Genomic DNA, 19030 nt, shown 5'->3' with positions numbered 1-19030 from the left:
GGTTATAGCTGAGCTGCACAGCACCTGCCTGATAAATGCAAGGTCCTAAGTTCAATTCCTGATACCAATAAAATAAAATAAAGTATTTGAATAGACATTTTTCCAAAACCAGGATGAATGTTCAAAAAATAAGAACTGCATATCATTGATAATCATGGAAATGGACACTTAAAAGTCTTCATAAGAGACAGGCATAGTGGTGTATGCACACAATGACATACCACCTCACACCCATTAAAATGGCCATTACCAAAAGATCTACAAAATAACAGTGTTGGAAATGATGTAGAAAAATTGGACAACTTGTTCACTATAGGCAGAAATGTGAAATTATCAGCTCCTGTGGGAACCAACGCAAGTTCCTCAAGAAATTAAAAATAGAACAGCAATATGAGCCTGCATTTCCATTTCTAAATACTTATCCAAAAGAATTGAAATCAGAATCTTAAACAAATATTTGGACTTCTTATGTTCATTGTAACATCATTCACAATTACCAAGAGGTGAAAATTTGCTAAATGCCCAATGATAGCTAAATGGACAAGATAATGTGATATACACATAAGACGAAATACTATTCAGCCATTACAGAAAGGAAACTCTATTACATACATAGATGAATTTTAGGGGCAGTGTGCTAAATAAAACATCAGTTGTCACAGAAAGACATACAAAAAGATCTCACTTATCAGAGGTATACTTAAACTCATCGAAGTAGAAAATGTTTTCTAGAGGTTGGGAGCAATGGAAATAGTAAGTTGTTCAACAGGTCATAGTTTTAGTCATGTAAGATGAAACACATTCTGCAGATCTGTGTACAACATTGTACTTATAGTTAACAATACTGTCTTGAAAACACAAAAGTCTTCGTAAGAGCCAGGCATAGTGGTGCATGCATACAATCCCAGCAATTAAGGATATTAAAGTAAAAGGATCACAAGTTTGAATCCATTTTTGATTGACCTAGCAAAATCATGTCTCAAAATAAAATTAAAAAAAAATTTAAAGGCTAAGATAATTCAGTGCAGAGGCCCTGAGTTCAATCCAGTATTGAAAAAAATCTTGATAAAATGTGATATTTTTATTCCACCACTCAAAAAAATTAGATCACTCTAGGAGAATTATTAGGTCAGAAGTGTCAATACCTTTGTTTCTTAAAAACTGTCATTAAATTGCTTTTCCAAACCTTTTAATCAAATTATATCTCCATAGCATAGGTGAGAGTGTTTTTTTATGGTGCATCTATGTTGGAAATTGGTATTCTCATTTTTAAATTTTTGTTTTATTGCACTGGCAAAAAATTATTTCACCGATTTTTGCTCTACAATTGCCAGTAATTTTATAATTTATTTATTCAAAAATTAATTCTATAATATTAGATGTAGGAATCTATGGTTGAAGTATTTTTAAACATTGCTTTTCTGGTGCATAAATAAGTCACCATTCTTCCCTTTATCCGTGGAGACTGTGGGATAGGGTGTGGGAAAGAAAGGAATAATGTGGTCATGGAGAGGAAAATTACAGAAATTTCTGCTTTTTTAAACCAGAATTTCTGTTTTCCCTTAACTGGAGGCTCAGCCATGAATGTCCATTTTAATGTTGTCTTCCTGCAACAAATGGAGACAGGCATTCTTGGAAGCAATGTGCATTTGGGTTGATGCACTCATGTTTTCTGGAAGACTAACATGGCTGGCCCTTGACAGGAGCAGTGTTCTAACAGAAATGGAAGGTGCTAAACAGGTCCCCCCTGATAATATTTAGACATTTGCATTCTCTGTTTGGCTGGTCATGAGAGAAGTCTGTGATTCAAAGTTTGCTATGATTACTCCACTGTTTCCCCTTCATTCTAATGTAGACTAGGGCTCATACATTTCTTGAAGCTAAAGATCCTGTTTAAGATGGTTGATAGTATTTCTCATAGGCTCAAAGTAGTGTTTTTGTATATGTAGTAGGTGCTCAATTAAAGTTGCTGAATATCAACTAATTTTAACAAGAGGATATAAATAGTATTAGAAGGCAAGAGATCTTTCTGAGCTCCTATATCAACTTTTAGGAGCACAAGAAAATGACTTGGAAACTTTTACCAAGATATTAAGAAGTATTTTATTTGAAATGCAGTATTTTAAAGTTCAAGAGACCCTGGAAATGTCTATAGCTCTTTAATTTGCATATAAGATAGCTGAGGCTCACAAAATCCAAAAGACAGAATCCAGACTGGAGGTCATTTGTCCTGTTTTAACTACTGTGTCTGACTTCTGAAGGAAAATCACTCTGAACATGTCATGTAGCTCATGAGTTTGACATCTGGCAAGGCAAAAATAATCTAACTTTTCCACATGTTAAAATAATGATTAAATTTGTTAATGAGTTAAATTATTTTTATAGGTCTTTTGCTTTGTATTTTAATTTTATTTCAATGAGCTGAAATTTCCTTTGACTCAAAGATTTTAAGTCACAATGAAAAATAACTGATTGTTGCAAATTTTGCTATGTTTTGACTAATCTGTGATTAGATGACCATAAAATGTACTAAACTTTCATGGTAGATTAAGTAATATTCTGGATCATTTGAAGGCATCGATCCACTCATAACACATTAATGTTCACTCAGGTCAAAACATTTTCCACCTACAAAATTATTCAATGATTTGTTACTATCCAAAGAATAAAGCAAAAATCTTGATAGTCACAATTTCAGACTTGTCTCTAGTCTACTTTAAAATACTCCCATTTTCTGGGAAGCTTACTTTAAACTCTAAATCAAATTTATGTGCTCACTGTTTCTTGTAAAGAGCTTTAGTTCTCCAGCCTCGTTTGTGTTCATCCTTTATCTTTAACGTTGTTATGCCTACTCCTTGTCCTTTCATCCATAAACAGTGACTATTTTTAGTTCTACCTCTGTTAATTTAACTTATTAAGAACCTTGTACTCTGATTTATTTTTTTTTACTTTTGAAATGTTTCTAATGTTTTATCTGATGCATCCGTGTCATCTCTACATTGTACTGTAAATTTTATCCTCTTAATTCCATAAAAGAATCTTTGCTCCTCTAACAATCTCTGTAGCTTCTTTTTAATTTCAGGTGTCCAATAAACTTCTAAGAAATTAATACCTCTAATAAGAATACAATAGTATGAAAGAGACTTTTGAACATTATTAAGCTGTTGTATTCTTATTTCAGGGCTTCATAAATATTGCTGATTAATAATTTCTCCTAAGAAACTATGGAAACCTTTAAAAGATTTTTAATTTTTTTTTAATAAAGATTTATTATAAACACATCAAGACAAATGAAAATCTTAATATAAATTTAGTATCTAACTGTGAATATACAAAACCAGCATTTATTGGATGGAATGACTGATACCATTCAAAGAGTCCTGCCATAATAACCTCCTGAACGGGGAAAATATATAAAGCAAATATTTCCAGACAGTGGGAAACAGCAGTTTAAGATGACATTTCTGCTAGAATGAACCTTCTTTTATGTATCCCTAATTGCCTGAGACTGACTTTTCTGACTATGGTAGAAAGAATTTAAAATCTGTAAAAGTGCTTCTCATGCTCAGAAGCACTAAGAAGTCACAGAGCATAGTGTAAGACAGCTTAAGCAGTTTAACTCTATAGAATAAATCATGATAGATAAGACAGATGTGTAAAGAGACAGCTCCAGAATACTGTGCGTGATAGTACCATCAGCCCACACCTAGGAAATGAACTGTACATGAATAGGCAAAGATCATGTATTTATGAGATTGAAAATACTGGATTAACACTAGAAGAGAGCTACTATAAATTAGCAGCACTGGGGAACAGCAGTTCTAGAGATACACTGGAGGGATCTCAGTATCTACCTTCTGAAGACCATGGCATTTTGCTACAGGAAAGAAACAAAATGGAACCTTGGAACTGGCTAAACACTGTAAAATCTCTGTAGTAGGTTCAAAGACAAATCCATCAGTAAAGTACACTATAGGCTTTCTCATACAAAGCTTAAAATCAAGACTCAGAAAGTCAAAAACAGTTTGGAGATAGAGTTCTGTTAAATGATAGGAATTAAAGTTCTACTTTGTAGTCTATGAAGATCCACATTAACAAAATAAAAGCTCTAGTCTGCAAATTACAACATAATCAGGTAGCAATTGAACTACCTTCTGTTGTACTAAAATGCTAAAAAACTAAAATGCAAAGTTAAAAAGACTGACTGGAGCACCAACCACACAGTTATAGATTAACTGACGTGTCATCATACTGTTCTGTATGTGTCATCACCCTAGTAACCTGCTTGCTGTATCAACCTTTGTTCCCTTTGTGAGAAACAAATGTTCCTGGGATTAGCAGACTAAGGGTTGTAGATTAAGAAAGAAAGAGCTGACCACCAACTGTGAAATGTCTCTGACCCCAAGCAAAGGGGAACAAAAGCCTTCTGCATTCTTGCTTGCTTCACATCACTCCTTACTCTGTGGTTTAATCACTATAAAACTCTGTCAAATTCTAATCCAGTTGCACAGCTTTGCAAACTCCATCTGCACTGTGCCACTGGTGCCAGTTTAAATAAAAGTGCTCTTTTTTTTAAAAAGATGTCTTGCCCCGCTTTTTTTTTTTTTAAACATCTTAAGGCCTTGTTTTGGGGTACAACACCTTCTATAACAGTAATGAGCACTGTATATAAGAAGATTTTAAAAACCAGAATCTTCTCAATGTATTAGTTTAAAAGTTCAGAATTTTGTTTAAAATTCACAGCACATATAAAGAAACTAGAACATTTGATCTGTAGTCAAGAATAAAGTGATCAAAAGAAGCTACATCTGAGATAACTTAGTTGTTGAATTTAAGCAAAGAATTTAATGTAACTAATATAACTTTCTCAAAAAAAAAGAGAAAGTATTACCTTAATGAATGAGAAGTTTAACTCCATAGAAAAATGGTAAGTACAAAAAAAACTGTAAATACTGGAATGGAAAAGAGTAGTAACAGAAGTAAAAATGTGTACTGGAAAAGAGAAACTTCTAGATGGAAAAAATAAGAAACATTGATGACAGTTACACAGAGATTATTTGATTTCATGAGAAAAATATTGAAGAAAACAATTGTTGTAGTCAGGGGTTGTACACAGAGAACAACTAGGATTAGACGTGGAATTTATAATATTTTTATAATGGTCACCAAAAGTTAACACAGGAAAATGCAGGAAGTCTATCTGCAACACCAAAGACATACATTATTTAGCCAAGAGCCTAAACCCCATAGCAATGTCCCACATGAGTCCAGATTAAAAACCCAGGGCTCAGGACAATGCCTCGCACGAATCCAACTCGTTAGGTCCACAGCCCACAAGAAGGACTCATGCCAGTCTCTTTTACGGATCCGTGACGGGAAGACCCAAGGCTCAGCGGTGGAAGCCAGAAAGTCTATGCCAGCAGGATGAAGGAGCTGTGCTAGTGGGATGAGGGTTCTATGCTGGAGCCGAGAAGTCACACTCACAACAAAGAGCGGACTATTCTGAAGGCACCACAGCTGTCCCCAGCGACACAGAGGCCCTGAGCTCCTCCAACGACAAGCATAGTTGGGTACATGCGACGAAGCCAGCATGACGAGTTCATCCTGGAGACCAAGCAGCACATGTCTTCCCCTCCAGAGCCAGGAAACAATGCTCATTGTGTTATCCAAAACTTCTCCAGGAGAACCAACAGCTCAGACAGAAACTTGTAGGAGAACCCACAATGCCTCCTTAATGCCTCATCCCTTCAACACCTCCCTTCTTCTCCACCTATTTATCCTGGTAACCCTCCTCAAGTGGAGCATCTTCACTCAATGCATGCTGAAATAATCCAGCTGGCATTAAGTTGACCACCAGTTATCAGTCCATAACAACAATAGAGTTTAAAGAATGCATAGGACAAAATATGGTAATATGCTTTTGTTTAGTTTTAGTTCTAGAGAAGAAAATGAGACAATGAAATAAAAATGTATTTGAAGAAACAACTTCTAACAACATTTCTAATTTGTAAAAATTACTACTTTATAACTACTAATAGTTGAGCAAACTTCAAGTATAATAGATATAAAGAAATACAGTTCAGCACATTATAGCTGTACTGCTGAGATGCTATAGAATAAATCTTAAGAGCAACCCCAGAAATGAAGAAGATTAAGTACAAGGGAACTACAATCAAAAAAATAACAGATTTCTCATTAGAAACAATGTCAACTCGAAGACAATGGAATGGCTGATTTAAAGTGATATTTAAAAATCATCACTATAGATGTTGTATCCATTTTTCTGTAGCAAAAATCAAACTCAAAACCTTGTGCTTGCCAGGCAGTCACTGTGCCACTGAGCTATATCCCTAACCCCTGTTGCAGTCAATTAAAACATTCTTCAAACTAAGAAAGAAAGAAAATTACTTTCAAGTATATAAAAAAATAAGAATTAGAATTCATTACCTATAACATTGAGCTCATAACATTGCAGTAAGATATTCCTTAGTTCAACAGAAAATTATAGTGACTGGAAACAAATCTATAGAGAGTATTAATAAAAACTGAAAATGGCTAATTCAGATGATTCTACTTTCTTCTCATAATTTAAAAATAACAGTCTGCTTCATGTTTGAAACACATGTGAAAGATAAATACATGTGAAGAAAGGATATGGGAGGTAAAAAATTATATTGTTTGAAGATAATTACATTTGTGAAATGTGAAGCAAGAAGTGGAAATTGGAGGTGGGAAACAGAAGTGGGAAGTTATGTTACTACCATGGACAGTGTAGAAGACTTAAAAAAAATACAACATTAACTCTAAGTAGATGGATGCAGTGTTAGCTGTATAACAAAAACCAAAATGAATACTGTTAGCCCTAAAATGACAGCCATAAAGTAATAACAGATATGTCTATGAAATCAATAGAGAAAATACAGCAGACACTAAAATATTGGATTAACTCAAAAAAGGTGGTAGAAAGGAATCCAAGCATAAATAACAATTGGAAAACAAATGATAATATTTTAAGCATGAATTCAAATAGAGCAATCACTTAAAATCTTTTATAGGGATATTCATAACACCTTTATGCATCGTAGCTCAAAATTGGAAATAACTGGATTATCTACCAACAGCTGACACTAATGCGTTATCCATATAGTAAAATATTACTCAGCAATAAAACAGAAATGAAATGTGATGGCTGTTTCCAAACTATTTTTTGTTGAAAGAGCTAGCCCAAAAAGTGTACATGTGCTATGATTATATTTATATGATTTTATAGAACAATTTAATCTATATAAAGAAATGAGATTACTATTTACATGAGGCAGGGAATATTGTATATTGATTGCAAAGAGAGATCAGAAAATTTCAGATGAGGAAATGTTCTATATCTTGAAAGAAGAAGGGGTTAAATGGTTATTAGTCAAAAGCCATCAAATTGTATTACATACTTTTGTGGTTACTGTATATAATTTATAACTTACTGAATATAATTTATACCTCAATAAAGTTCATTTAAAATGTCTAAAGAAAAGTAGAAAGACCTTATGGTCCATCTGTACCATGTGTGGGTGTACATTTGAAGGAGACCAAGCCAGGATATAAAACAGATACGTACATGTCCATGTTTACTGTGGTACTATTCACAGTAGCCAAGTAATAGAATCAGCCTAACACCCATCAGGAGATGAATCAGTAAAGATGTGGATCATGTACACAATGTAGTATTATTCCACTGCAAACTAGAACAAAATCATGTCACTTTTAAGGAAATAGGTGGAACTGTGCACGTATGGAAACATCACAATGCAAACATTGATCTGTACAATCAATAGAATTAATAATTGTAATAAATGTTTTTTAAAATTCTAAAATTGTACACATTGTAAATTTGTGTGGAACTTATAGAATGAGATTTATAAGTTGCTGGATGGCATTGGAGGAAGTTACAAACCTTTAAACTTCGCTTGCTTACTTTGATGTACTGCTGAACCTATCATATGGTCAGCTGAAGGTTATAGCTTGATACATGTCTCCTGATTTTATTTATATTAATTTTAAGGAAATTTCTATTACCTTAAAATAACAAATATTTATATTATATTTTAATATGTCATTTGTTTTTCAATGAAAGGCCTAGTTTGCTAAATGAAAAATGTTTATTTTTGTTCTTATCAACTATTGACCAATATCTAAAGTAGATAGGTTATTTAATCTTACTCAGTCTTGTCTATGCTTTTCTTTAATTTAAGCACAGCTAAGAAATAAGTTCAAAATTACAGCTTAAAAATACTTTTAAGAATAAAAATACTTTCAGAAAGACCTAAAGGTTGTGATTGATATTTGACATCTGTGATTGATAAAACCTATTTTATCATGTGTGAATGTCTTTTAAAGATACATTAATTCCTGATTTAAAGGAAAATTGCTCTCTAAAAAATGAGATCAGACAAACAGCAGAAATTTAATGCTACATAGTTTGAGTTAGGTCCAAATGTAACATTTTAATACACTGCCCTTGGAAGCTGTCATATTTTTGAATTGCCAAACACTGAAATCAGGAGCTGCAGAGTTGATATCGGAGCTCAAAATTATTGTCTTATAAACAGTAAGGTCAATTTCCTTAAAGGATTAACATGATGCTAACCCTGGAGCATCATAGGTCACTGATAATTTTAAGGGTATCTTGTACTAAAATTCTTTTTTAAACTTTTGTTCTTCTGTGTTTTCTTGGGAACACATTCTTGGAGTTCATTCCATGCCTGCACATAATTTACCCTGGATAAAAAAAGGAATTGCGCTTTAATTATAAAGATATTTGTAGCTATTTTGCTTCAACTTGATTTGACTGACTCACTGCTTTTTCATACATATTGACATATTTATATTTAAAATTGAAAAATAAATGAATTATGTTACTACTCTGGTGAGATGTTTAGTGACAATAGCTATTTATTTTATAACAAAAATCATTTAATGAACATACAAAAATATTTCTATATTTTATTAATTATTGTAACTTTTAATAATATAAGTAAATAGAATAATAAAATAATCTTTTATAAATTTAATTATATAATAGTACAAATAAACTACTGCTTATCAAGTAGTTCTTAATGAAACATACTATATTACTAATATATTAGAAATTGATTCATGCTAATGCATACAAAATGCCAGCAAGAAAGCAAGAAAACCTAATTTTATTACAGTCTTCCACCCATCAAAGGAGAAGCAACAGAATATCACTGATTTACTGGTTGTGAATTATTTTTAATTGATCATTTTCCTTCTCTTTGTCTTTTTCATATTAAAAACAAAACAAGAATGAGAGGACATGTAAGGATAGATACTACGGTATGATATGAAAAAATAACATTATACACATTGAAACTCCCAAAAATGTGAAATTAGGGAATAGGGTAGGACAAGGGCGATGATGGAACAGAAAATGATAAAGTATGCGAGGTACGTGCATGAATCTGCCAAAACTGTTAAACCCACTAAAGGTAAAAAGACCACATGCTAAAGGAAAACCTACTGCAAAACTGAGAACAATTTTTAAAAATAAAGGAACAAAAAGAGACAAAAAGCACAAACTGTGAAAACTGATAATAAGCAGGCTGTCCAGACTTCAGTCTGTATCTAGAGCTCTTGTGAACTTGTTGTCAAGTACTATTACAACATTCACACAAAAACTACGCTAATAAGATTATTTGAAGTAAGTGACACAGTATCACCACTGGAATCCAGTAGTTTGTTAATAAGATACGGGTTATTTACCCAGTTGTCAAGTCATATAGACAAACGTGTTGCATATTTTCGTCCAGTACTAATCTGGGCATTTTAATTTGACAGAAGTTAACACTGACCCATGAGATAACAGAAAGTCAATGGCTACTGGAATTTCATGAAGAAATAAGATGATGGTGTAATGAGGAACACAAGGAAAATTTTAAAACTTATAAAGACAAATGAAAAGGCAATAAGGGTCCTAAATTGTGTGTGTAGTGAGGTCAACAGAGGGCACAGGATTTCTGTATATTTAAAAAGATATCAATATACGTTTTGCAATCACTGGGCTTACAACTGTTACTGTTTTTTGTGGTTTTTTTTTTAGCTGATTCATTTTCTATTGTATCATTGGTAGTATTTATGTTCAAGGAATTCACTTTGTCAAATCTTTCATGTTCAGGGCATTTTTCCAGTGTGTTAATGATGAAGTAGCACTAAAACACATTAAAAATGTTTTATTCTAACTCTATTTTTTAGTTTATGTACTATTAATGTTAATATTTGATTTTTGGCTTTCTTCATGACATCAGAACTACACTGATAAAAATATCATATTGCTAAACTTATTTATCAAATATTATGAACTTTACTTTTTATTGCTTCAGGTTCATTAGTATTAGTGAGATTTAGCTGCACTGAGATTATTTAGTATATATGAATGGGAATTCTAATGATGGTAATAGTATAATATTCTATACTATCAAAAGTTGCATGAGACATATATCTTTATTTCAGAATCTGTATGTGCACAATGTAAGTATAACTTTAAAAAATATCAAGTCCAAATAATTTCTCCTTAGTAAACCCCAGTATGAAATTAAGAAAGTAATAATAGTTTCATTCTTGACAAAATGAGAGGTACAAATAGTTAAAGTTGTCTATTCTACCAATTTGAATTTTTCATGTTAAATTATGAAGGAGAATGATATTATTTTTACTAGGGTAGGATAAATATCTTGTAAAGCATCTGGCTACTGTAAAGAGATAAATACTGTATCTCGAGTGGTTAGTATTTATTAATAATTATATTTTCTATGGAGAGGTACTTTGCAGTAGAGCCTATATTAAATTATGATAAACGTATCTTTACTTCCATAAGCCTTTAGGGTTATTTCACAAATGTCTCGACAACCTTTGATATGAAAGCGCTCTACAAAGACCTCTTTGAGGTCTATTCATTCCTCTGAGAGAGATTACTGCTCTAACTTTGGAATCATTGCTAGTTGTAAGAAATACTGAAGAAATCTGAAGCTTCCTGTAACTTACTGGGAAATGATGAATAGTGTTTGATAGAGTTTCTTATTCCCAGAGAGCAGCATTGCTGAACATACTGTTATCTAGCCAAGAGGGAAAGCAAAATAAAACATCTCGAAGAATCTCAGATGAGTGCTTATAATAATCTAAAGAGATTTGTAGCTGCTATGTCTATATTCTCTGCCACTTTACACACATTTTCATGTCAAATATATATCTTTTTTTTGTTAGTAATGGATTAAGAAACCAGAAACCGTTTTCAAATAACGCACATTAAGGCCAAAAGAGGACTTTGGCATTTCACTCTTGAAGCTGTTGAACTATTCCAAATATTTTGTTCAAACTATTGTTTTAGATTTCTCTCCTGTAGTCCCAAATGAGCAGTTACTTAGAACAGGCCATATTTTAAATCTTTTAACACTTATTGACACTGTTCAAAGCTGGGTACTGTACTACAAAGCTATTAGGAAGGCGTTTTGTCTTAAGTGCTCAGCACTTGTTGATAGACACGTAAGTGAATAGATGTGCTTCACGTCAGGTGCACCATGCTATGGATAGAGCACAGTACATCAGGTGGGACTAACGTGATCATCTTCTAAGGAGTACAGCAAAGAGCTCATGACAGATGTGACATTTGATTTGTATCTTGAAAGGTGCATCAGAGCTTTCTAGGCAGATAAATATTAGGAAAGAAACTTTCTATCAGAGACAAAAATTGGAATAGTGAGACAGAGAAGTGAATACTGAGATCAGGTGAATGGTTTTCCCTAGCAATCAGAGTACCACACAAAAGGAGGACAGAGGATAGAAACTAAACTACTCAGAAACTCTAGAAAGGAAGAAACTGGAGAAGAAATAAATGAAAGAACACATCTCACTAGAGATGTGAACCTTGGAGAGTGAACCCTGGATGAACTGTTAAGTCTTTGTGAGTATTATCGCTTTTAGTAACCAAAATGTTATTTCACAATTTTTAATGGCAGATCTTAGGTGTTATGGTTTAGATCTAAAATGTCCCCTAAAATCCATATGTTTGGAAGGTGACTAAATCGTGGGGAGGGATTAATCTACAGCTAACTGTGCTGCTAGGAGGTGGAGCTTGTTCCGAAGAGGCAGATAACTGGAGGCATAACCTAAAAGGCTCCCTTTCTTCCTGGATCCTCCTGTCACTTTGTACTCCCTGGTCATTATGGCCTCAACCTCTTTCCTCTGCCCTGGCCTTTGCTGATGTGTTGTTTCTACCTTGGAGCCAGCCAGACCATGGACTGAACCAAAATAAACCTTTGCTCCTTTAAGTTGTTTGTGTTGGATATATTGTCCCAGCAGTGAGAAAGTAACTAAGATACTATATTTTAGAACTTTGACCTCTTCAGTTGAATAAATGCATCAGAAACTGTAAGGATCATTGTTGCTAAAAATTAAACAGTAGAAATCTTTCAATAGATAAGATTTCTTGTGCAAAGGGCAAACTACAGCGGTTTTAAGCAGTATGCACAGAAAAGCTTTAAGGAAAAAGAAAACAATACAGGTATTCATGCTGTTTTCATAAGAGTGTTGCCTTAGCGAATTTCTCATTACTGAGACACAATACTTGAGGTTAGCAACTTAAAAGAGGAGATGTTTGTTTTGGCCCAGGTTATAGTGTATGGTCAGCATCAGCCAGCTCCAAAACAGAAACTGCAATGGAAGGGGATGTTGCAGGGAAGTTGCTCATGCCCTCTGAGAGAGATCCTGGTAGCCCGGAAACAGAGAAAATAGGAAGGAACCAGAAAGGGAGGAGATATTCCCTTCCGTATCACACCTGATGACTTGCCTTCCAATAACACAGCTGGTAGACTCACCAGTGGATGATTTACCAACCAGTACAGTGCCACACCTCCCTCAAAACCTGCCTGGGAGTCCATGAGGATTTAGAGAGAGCAAAATCACCTGGTGGGCTCACTGAAATACCAAATCTCTTCCCCTGCCCCAAGGGATTTTTGATTTAGTGTGTCTGAGAGCAAATATGTAGATTGAACTTTTCCAAAAAACTCCCTACCTGGATTGGTATTTCCACAGGGATTTAAGAACCAATATTCCTTATAGTGAAAGTGTATTTAATACTGGTTTTGTGGACTGCAAAAATATATTTATGCATTTCAAGAATATTTGATTGTGATACTGGAAATTCAGTCTATAATGAGACACAGAGATAGGAAGCCATCACCAAACCTGGCCATTGACCATGGGTAGGAGGGTACCCTGAGTTAAGGAGAAACTCTCCCCAGAGTGGCTCTGAAAGGAGAAACCTATAAAGAGTAGGAAAAAGTCTCAGCACACTTGTTCTTTGTTAGCAGTCAACCTACATTCACCGCATGAAACATTCTGTTCAGGAAATGGTGTATTTGCTCTCATTTGAGAGCAAACTATCAGCTCTTTTCAAAGGTATCAACAGAAAAAAATTAAATAGGAGACTGGCTTAATGGCTGGGGCACCAAAGAGAAAGCTGCATCCTCTGTTTAAAGCTGTCAGGGTCCACTGCAGAAGGCTGGGAGAGGCACAGGCACGGTCTCAGATGAATATCAATTTGTGTAGACACATTCTTTTTGGTTATTTTGCTATATTTTTAATAATGATAAATTAGGAGATTACTGCCTTGGTTCAAAACCATTGGAGGATTTCTGGTCTAATGTTGAAATGCAGAATTCTAAAGGATAGGAAACGAGGAGCTAAAACCCACAGCTTTCATTCTTCTCTTTCTGAATTCCCACTGCTCTTGTGTGCTTCCTGTTCTTTGCCTTCTCATCAATCTGTGGCTCAGTTACCCCTTTTTCTCCCTCTTCTATTTGCTTTTCTGTTAACAAAGCAGTAGCAGAACACAGGAGATGGAGATTATTTTCATGTCAATTTTATGGGTTCATTATCTGATTATTTTCTAATGTTGTTTAATTGTTTAAAGCTGAAAATTTTACCCTCACATTACAATCACTAAAGTAAATCTTTCTTCCAGCTTCTATGTTGCTTTAAATAATATAATAAACAGTGATCACTGAAGTTTAATATGCAAGGATGTGACTTTGCACGTTAACGTTGAAATTAGGAATCAAATTGTCTTTTGTCTCTCTTTTTGCATTTTATTTGCCAGATTTGGTATGCTAGAAAAGTGATGATAGATTATTTTCTATGCTTTCCTCTGCTCAGTTAATGATGAGAAAGATTAATTTTCTTTTAGGGATACTCTTTAGAAGTATCACACACTCTTCCAAAATCTTAATTGATTAAATTCTGAATTTTAAAAACAAAAATGCGTGTGAAGGTTAGGCTTTTATTTATTTGTATTTGTATTACTCTTGTCTAATGGCATTAGAAACAGATCTGGAACTTAACATAAGATTAGGACACACTAGATGGTGCTCTTATCCTAATAGCAATCGTACTTTGAAAGCAGCATTTATGTATAATAAAGCTAGAGAAAAGAAAACTATGCCCTATATGCATATTGGATTTTGTTCCCTACCAGAGTAGTACTAATATCAAATTATATAATTCATTTTCATGAAGTTTGCATTTACTCAGATGTGACCTTGCTGAAGCTTTGCAGAAGAGCAGCGTTGTTTTAGTGAACATGTGAAAGTGAAAGCATCAATGTATGTGTGTGTGTGTGTGTGTGTGTGAGAGAGAGAGAGAGAGAGAGAGAGAGAGAGAGAGAGAGAGAGAAAGAGAGAGAGAGAGCACAGGCATTCACGTTCTACCTGGTTTATTTCTGATTTTATCTCCCATTGCTTCCTTAAAGGAGCACCTTATTCCCATCAGACTTTCTAGACATAGCTTAAATTTTCTTATGTCTTCTTGGCATATGGGATAGATATCACTGCTCAACAGTTCTATAAAGACCTTACCTATCCCACAAGACTGATCTCAATTGTCATGCCTTTTATGAAGTCTTTCCTGATTGCCTCAATCATTCTTTTTTATTCTTAATCCTCCTAACATTGTCCTTGTGACTTGTCTTCTGTGGATCACATTCTAGTACTGTTTGTATGCTATTCTGATACTGAAAGCTCCTTGAGAATATGGACAATTTTTACACAATTTTTCTTCCTAAGTAGTTCTTTAGATGAAGCACAGCTTGAATATAGTTGGTGGTCACAAATGTGTATAAATTGAAGGAATTAAAGAATAAACAACACATTGCAAATAAGATATACTTTCTAATTAGAAAAAGCAATTGTTCTGGATATACCTACTTGTTCTTCAGCTTTTCATGGCATTGCTTCGAATCCTAGAACTTAACTTCAGCGAGTCCTATAGGCATGACAAATGGGGAGTGCTACACGAGGTAAAAGAAGACAGGAGTAGAGGTAGATTTATTTTCCCATCTTCTCTGAGACTAGCTTACAGGTTGACCATGGCTACATTCCTCCCCATAAGGCCACAGGTATATGGTTTCAGGCTCCTTCCCCTTGTCCTTGAAGTGAGGAAATGGAAATTCTGCATACTTCCCATCCCTTGTTTCTTACTTCTGCTCCAGCTTTCATTTAGCTCACAAAAAATCACCCCTTCTAAGTATTCAAACTAAGGTCCACATACACAGCTGTGATCCTGTAAAAGGCCATTAATTTAAAAATTAGTTGGTTCTTATATGAAAGCATTATTGCAGATAATGTGATGAGGATTCAAAATTTTAAAAGGTTGTTTATATAACCAAGATTTGATTTTTACCTTTATCTTTACTTTTAGGTCAGAAGATAGCAGGAATCTCACACACACACACACACACACACACACACACACACACACACACACCCACACCCACACACAGAGATTTGCAGAGTTGTTCAAATTAACCATCTTAGTAATTTAAAAATATTTGCTCATTGCCTGGAAAATAGTCTTCAATAGTATTAATGATAGATTGTCCTGTATATAGTTTAAGTGCCATTACTATCTCACTTTGAAACATCCCAACAATTTCTTTTTCTGCCAACCCACAAAACCATTGACTCACAAACCACAGTTCTCAAGTCACTCACCAAGGATCCCAAGAATCCCTGCAAAATTTTAGCTTTGTCATGGAAAACAAAAAGCCTTTGATTTTTGTAGACTTAAGTGAATATCTGATCAAGATGAGCATCAGATTATTGGAATTATCTGAACATGATAATATTAAAGGCCTCAGTATAAGATTCAGATGGAAATATACTCACCAAAAAAAATTACAGTGGTTGAGAAATCTGCACATTGATTCTCCTAAAATAGGCGATAGTCATGTGAAGTTCTCTGAGCTTTGCTGTCTTCAGCTATAAAGTGGCAATAATTCACTCAACTTACTCAAGCTTTATCATGCTTATATGGCATCACATATTTAAAGCAAGCAAAAAGTGCTCCCCACGTGGTGGCCTCCTTCTTTTCCGCAGTCTGCATGGTCACTAGTAGGCACGCTTATGAAAACTTTGGCCTCCTGACAAGTTTACAGATGGTTCTTCCATGGCAATGTATGAAAGAGAAGTATGTACATTATTTCATTTTCATTTATTCTTTTCTTTTTTTTACAGACATTTTGAATTTAACACATAAGGAAAATGTAGAATAGAAAACTTTACTCAGTATCATAATTCTGACATTTATTTTATAGTTCATATCAGCATATACAGTCATTGTAGACATTGTTCATTTTCTTTCTGATATTTACAAACTATGAAAAAAGAAAAATCCACTGGCTATTTGACTGTAACATTTGATCTCTTGTTTGATAGGGTTTTGAGTTATGAAGTGATTCCTTTGACTGTATTTTTGTTTTAATCAAAAAGAGCATTTAGATACTTGCCTGCCAATGACCTTTTTCTTGCTTATTTTCTCCAATTCATCTTCCAAGTAGCAGTAGCTGGAATCACAGCTCCCACATCTCCAGTTTCACAAATTAATATTCTAATTTCCACTTTCAAATTCAGTGTGTCATCAACCCCGTGTTCGCCTTAGAAATCTGAATAGGATCATTTACCCTGTTGCCCTAAACATTTTCATAGTTTCTTTTTCTCTGTTGGAGTTCCACTTCTGACAACCAATTTTATATTATTTTTATATTAATTCATTTAGTGTGAGGTTTCTGAGTATTAAGAACAAATCCTAAATTTAAGCAGTTTAGTCAGGAGAAAGTACTACTCACACTTTACTCTCACTTTTCCCTGGTTTGGCCACATGCCTGATATGCTCTCCAGATTTCCACTGGTTACATAAAAAATTTTCCTTTTTATCTATTTCCTTTCTAGGGAAGGAAATAGTCTATTCTTCATCCATATCAAGGTTCATGGGTGACACCCAACAAAGATTAACAAAGGAAAATATTACTAATTTAATAACATTATACACGACCCAGAAACCTTTAGAAATTACTCAAAGACCCAGAGAAAACTGCAATTTTTATGCACAGAGTTGATAAAAAGACAGGTGTGTAGGAATGTGATTGGACAAGGGATTTAGAAGCTAAAGGCAGGAACTTAGCAAGGCCAGTTTATTCAGATAATTTCACCTTTTGGTATAGCGTAAGACCTCTCTAAAATAAAGATCTTAAACCTACTCTTAGGAGAAGTGAGCCAGAATTTTTTCTTTATATGGTTTCTGAGTAGAAAGGTGGGAAAAGTCCACAGAAAAGAACAAGAACACATCAAAGAGAATATTTCACTTCTGTGCTTTTCTCAGTTTCCTTCAGCTTAAAATAATCAGTATATGAAGGCACCATATTTTATTGATGAATTCTTCCACCCAAGACCAGCTCTTCCAACTTTTTGAGTGTCTTACCCATGGGGCTGACTAACTCATCACTGGCCACCCACGCTCTGGAATAGGGCGTGCAGCCTTGGTGTCTGTGTCTGCTGCAAGCATAGGTTACCAGCTTACTAACTTTCAGAATTCTAATTCAAAAAGTTTTATCCATTCTTTCATTGACTAAGTCACACATCTGTTACAAAGCAATTCTAGGGAGAAGTAAGCTTTAAAATTTATTTCAAGTTTGGACACGTGTATCAAAATTTATTATTGACTAAAAGAAATTAGTGCTTCTTGTTCAAATATTTTGTCTTGTTGAGTTGAAGCTAATTTCACATCTCCACTTTTTCGACATCAAGCAAAGGACAGACTAGCCATCCAGAATTTTAATGGATAAAAGTAAAAACAGAATAAAATACCTGCAGTGAAAGAAAACACCTGAATTAGGGTTCTTAAAAATAGGCTGTACCTCGAGTCTCATTAAAATTTTCAGTTTGTATTAAAGCATAAAATATATATGTACACATATACACATATATAAACATACATGCCACATTTATATGTTTGTGATTGTAGGCATATATTTTACATGGGTGAATATAAGGAGAAAAATAAATACTGTAGCTAAAACTCACATGTATTCATTTTAAGAACATTTTTCTCTCATTGGCTTCTAAAGCTGAAGCTTACATGAAGGAAATCATTTGTCGTGCTGACAAGCTGCCTTAATGAAACCCACATATGCGATGAGTAGGCACAATTACTTTTGATGCAGAAGCTCAAAGAGCATATTCCATCTGATGTGTAAATTATCTCCTAGAAGTGCTGTTACAAGATAACTTGGAAAGTGCATGTCGTCTGCTAATAGCACTCCAAATTCAGCCATTACAATGTACACAAGGGCACATAGGGTTGGTGATTCCCTACAACAGTGTATGTCCTCACTTAGGGACGTCCCTACTTAGGGATCTATAGTCACTTCAAATAAAGGAAAAACAAGACAAATGTCTTGATTACATTTTGTGCCTTTATCAAACCTGGAGGTGTTCACCAGAGGAGTCCTGGAAAAATGCATCCGATAATACAGAAGATCAGGAAAATAGCAGATATACAGGGTAAAAGATAATCCTACTGCCACATACAGTACAACCTAAGTTTAATTTTTATACGAAAGATTACCATGCAAGAACTATAGATGAGAGTTTTTTTTCTTTCTCCTGAAAATAAAATGTGTTTTCTTCAGAGA

At 34.2% G+C, this 19030-nt stretch overlaps 1 long non-coding RNA gene across 1 annotated transcript in view; it reads right to left on the bottom strand.

Moving 5' to 3' along the window:
• The window catches only part of LOC134472675 (uncharacterized), a 141598-nt gene extending 124253 nt beyond the window's left edge, over nucleotides 1-17345 (bottom strand). The window contains exon 1 of the long non-coding RNA XR_010042591.1: nucleotides 16227-17345. This is a non-coding gene — a long non-coding RNA (uncharacterized LOC134472675). The remainder of the gene's footprint in view (nucleotides 1-16226) is intronic.
• Between the last annotated feature and the right edge of the window lie 1685 nt (nucleotides 17346-19030).

Source organism: Cavia porcellus, unplaced genomic scaffold (genome assembly GCF_034190915.1).
Source record: "Cavia porcellus strain 051 isolate PalLab524CR breed Dunkin Hartley unplaced genomic scaffold, mCavPor4.1 scaffold_24, whole genome shotgun sequence".
Taxonomy (NCBI): Eukaryota; Metazoa; Chordata; class Mammalia; order Rodentia; family Caviidae; genus Cavia; species Cavia porcellus.
The sequence above is the reverse complement of the archived record's forward strand: the minus strand, read 5'-3'. Positions and strand labels throughout refer to the sequence as shown.